Raw genomic sequence first — 4138 nt, 5'->3', positions numbered from 1 at the left:
CGAGTTTGCTGATGATACAGAACTGGGAGGAGTGGCTGATACCCCGGGGGGTTGTGCTGCCATCCAGAGGGACCTCGACGGGCTGGAGAAATGGGCAGGCAGGAGCCTCGTGCAGTTCAGCAAGGGGAAGTGCAAAGTCCCGCGCCTGGGGAGGAACAACCCCATGCACCAGTATATGCTGGAGGCCGACTGGCTGGAAAGCAGCTTTGCAGAAAAGGACGTGGGGGGCTCCTGGTGGACACCAAGTTGAACGCGAGCCGACAACGTGCCCTTGCCGCAAAGGCGGCTAAGGCTATCCTTAGCCCGATATAGAGGAAAGCAGGGTTTATGTATGTTACACTACAGTTGTGTAGAGCAATCGAATTGCTCGCTCTCCCCGGGGGTGCAGGGCACCACAGACCACCCTCGGGCAGCTTTGGGGGCTCTGCCTATTTTTCTAAAAGCCTCCTACCCAGCTTAGCGCAAGTCCTATCTTGATCTGCCCTCCAGCCCTCAAGCCACCAGTGCTGAACACACGCTTTGTATTTTATTTTCTCCCGGGAGGCGTGCAGCTTAGAAACGGCTGCAATTGAAGTGGGGCTTTCAGGGAACAATTTAGAGCACCTTCTGTTGGCTCTGCGAAATGTTCTGAAAAGTTAAGGCCTGCCCTGCCCTGGCAAAAGCAGTCATGTGACTGGAGGGAGCAGCGCCAAAAAGCCACAAGCACGTTTGGGGTGGACTTGCTGCGGTAATAAATAACAGTAAGCAGTACTTCTAGCTACACCAGCCTCTTGTGAGACCTCGTTGCCCGCCCACAGGGTCGCAGCACTACACGGCGCAGATCCCTCCGCGGACTCGGCCAACGTCTTCTCCCTCCGCCCCCGGGTCGGATCCCTCCGCGCCCCGAGAGCACGCAAACTCCCTGAGCCCCGGCAAGCACCAGGTCGACGAGGGCGGCCCCGCCAGGGGGGCGGGGACAAGCGAAAACGACAGACGAGACAGCCCATCGAGACGCGGGATCGGCCGGCGGCGATCTGGCGGCCCAATGGGCGCCGCGGAGGGCCTGGCCGAGTGGAGGAAGCGCGGGGGCGACAAGGGGCGTTGTCGTGGCTGACGAGATTATTGGGGCGCCGCCACTGTCTTCGGGAAGGCGCTTCCCCGCCAACGTCATCTGCGAGGACGAGGAGGTCGCCGCGGCTTTGCTCTGTGCGCGGTCCCCCTTCCCTTCCCTTCCCTTCCCTTCCCTTCCCTTCCCTTCTCTCCCCCGCGCTCGCAGGCACCCTGAGCCGAGGGCCCGTTGCGCGGTGCCCGGGAGCGCGGCAGGGTGGGTGGAGGGACGGGGGACGGGCGGGGCCTCTCTGGGTTGTGGCGCTCTCTACTGCACCATCCCTAAAACATCGCGCTTCTTCGGTGCCCCCCCCGGCTGCCGCGGCGCGTACTGGGTTGCTGGTGCTGTCCGGCTCGCCTCGGTTCCCAGCCCCACCGTGGCGCGTGCGCGCGTGCGCAGAGGAGGGCCTCTGACGGTAACGCTCTTGGTGGCAGCCGCAGACGTTTGCCGCGTGATATCCCTTTGGCACTGCAAGTCGTGCAAAGTTTGCTGCCGAGGGATGGGAGCGGTCCTGCCTCGTGTAGGATGATAGTCTTGAAACCGTAGATTAAGCACACGCAGTCAGTGTCCTCGGGGATTCGGCTGGGGGGGGGGGTGGGGATGTGGGGTGTGTGTAAACAGTGGACGTCTGAGTAGCGACCGTAAGGAGTTAGTTCTGCATAGGAGAAATGCATGTCCTGATGTGCCTCGTAATAGCGTTATAGAGATTTCACAGCTCTGCTGTGCAAGGCTTTGGTTCTGAAGCCCCGAACTGGATTATTAAAGCAAAGAATTACAGCTTTTCTTATTTTTCGTGAAAAACAAAACAAAAAACAAATCTAGAAACCGGTCATCCTGCAGGCTGCAAAAGCTTCCCAGATCTCGTTGCTGTGGTGAGGTGGGGCCGTGATAACAGCATGCTTGCAAGGTTCACGGATGCTGGTGCACCACGACGTGCTAGGAACTCGAGCGAGCTGCTCAGACTTGGGGGGGGGGGGGGGGGGAAAGCAGCCCTTACCTACACGATGGTAACTTTAAGTTAGTATCCCGTATCATTTTGTTATTAAACTGCTGACAGTTAACAGTTAGGGATGTCTTCTGCTCTTGAAGGTAGGGTTTATGTGCAATGTAGAAGACAGACTGGTACGCTGCACTTGCAGGCTTCCTGTGATTATGCTTTTGCTCAGTACTGGAGTTCTCTGTAGCATGGAAAACAAATGGCTGCTGATCTTCCACTTCGCCGAATTCTTTGCTGATTCAGTTAAGCCCTTTGTCTCCTGCCTCTGCGTGGACCACATCGAATGGAAAAAGTGCTTAGGAAATGGTCAACCCAAATCAAAACATACTGGAGGTCGCTAATGTGAAGTCCTGGCCCGTCTCCTTGCCCCCATCATCTTGCATGCTGAATCCCGCTTCTGGAGGGGGCTCTGTAAATACGTTGTATTTTGTGTATAGAAAGTATTGATATCACGTAAGAAAAGTCAACGTTTCGGCTTGCGTTTGGGGTATCCGGTAACCTGCTTCTGCACGAGTTCAGTGGGGCATATTGATTTGCTTAAGCTATTGCCTTTCTCTGAAGCCAATCACGTTTTAACTGTTTGCTCTTCCTCCAGTGCCTTGCGTTCCGCGATCTTTCACCCCAAGCTCCGACGCTTTTCCTAGTCATGCCTAAGGAGCCAATTATCAGGTTATCTGAAGCAGAAGGTTCTGGTGAATCTGTAAGTACTGGGGAAGCTTTCTGTATGCTAAACTGTACCTGTAATTAGTTCCTAATTTACTAGACTCTTTCCCTCTTGATAGGGCGCGGTAGGCTATTTTGGGTTTTCTGGCGCTGTAACCTTTTGCCTCTAGCTTGTAACGGAACTGAGCTTTTTGACTGAAAGTAGGGATATAAAGCACTGCTCATCCCTGGGTATGTACTTCTGGTGCAAAATGCGGTGTCGCTTTGGAGCGCAGTCTGATGCCTGTTGTCATGGTTGAGAGAGAGAGGAAAATGTCGGTTGCAGGCGGACAGACGGTAGTTTGAAGCGCAGTGGCTGAATTGCTAGGAATTGGCTAACTGGTTTCTCTGGGTGGTTCTCTGCTCTCCTTCCTTCCCTTCCTGCCCTCTCCCCTCTTTGTGTGTGGCTTTTTATTTTATTTGTTTACGGTTTTGTACTTCCTTTCTCCAGCTTCTTGGGCATTTAATGCCCGCTGGGAAGAAGCGTGCTGCTCACCTGGGCCTGACACATGGATTCCGGATGGTTGTGGATGAAGGGCCCGAGGGTGGGCAGCCTGTCTGTCGCGTACATCTACGTATTCTGGGTGGCCGTCAGTTGGGCTGGCCGCCTGGCTAAGATTTTTGCACCGCAAGAGTTGCCCCACGTGTACGAACCGCCACTGAATGGATTTCGTCTGTTGCCCGTCAATCTAGCTACTGTCGATGTCTCATTTTTTGTGACGTGTGTCTGTGGAAGGTAACAAAGGCTTTTGAGCAGCAGTTGCACAATAAAGATTTAGCATGGGGATATCACCTCTGTCTTGAGCGTCTTACTGAGGGAAATAGTTCTGCAAGTTAAAATGGTGTCTCCCCGGAGCGTAAGTATGTGGAATGTTTCAGTCTGTTAACAGCGTTCTGTAGATAGGCAGTGATTTGGCCAGTCATTTGAAGCGTGACGCTGGAACCGCTTGGCAGTCTCCTGCGTCTTGTGGGAAGCAAACGCTTAGCTTTTTGGAAGTGGTACACAAACGTACATAAAGCCAGTGTAGGCCGCTGCTAACACTTTAGAAAACGCTGTACGTGACGCTACAGGCGTGCCATACGAGGGTGGTTTTGGCACAGTGCAGTGTGTTGGAGAAGCATCCAACTCCTGTTGGAGCACTTTATCCCTTTTCTGGTGAGGAGGGATATGGTAGGGGAAAACACTCGGTCTGAATGGCAGCTGTGGGGCTTCCATAGCACAGTGGAATCTCTCTTTTGTCGGTTTGGGTCAGCTGTCCTGGCTCTGTCCCCTCCCAACCTCTTGCCCACCCCCAGCTTTCTGGAGTTTGGGGGTGGTTGGAGAGAGAGCCTCCATGCTGTGGGAGCACTGC

At 54.4% G+C, this 4138-nt stretch overlaps 1 long non-coding RNA gene across 1 annotated transcript; it reads left to right on the top strand.

Moving 5' to 3' along the window:
• Positions 1-619: 619 nt before the first annotated feature.
• Positions 620-3578, top strand: LOC142365649 (uncharacterized). The gene is made up of 2 exons (XR_012766524.1): positions 620-1303; positions 2680-3578. It is a non-coding gene; the product is annotated as an uncharacterized LOC142365649 (long non-coding RNA).
• The last annotated feature ends 560 nt before the right edge of the window (positions 3579-4138 follow it).

This window comes from Opisthocomus hoazin, chromosome W, assembly GCF_030867145.1.
Source record: "Opisthocomus hoazin isolate bOpiHoa1 chromosome W, bOpiHoa1.hap1, whole genome shotgun sequence".
Classification (NCBI taxonomy): Eukaryota; Metazoa; Chordata; class Aves; order Opisthocomiformes; family Opisthocomidae; genus Opisthocomus; species Opisthocomus hoazin.
This window is presented reverse-complemented; position numbering and strand designations above follow the sequence as displayed.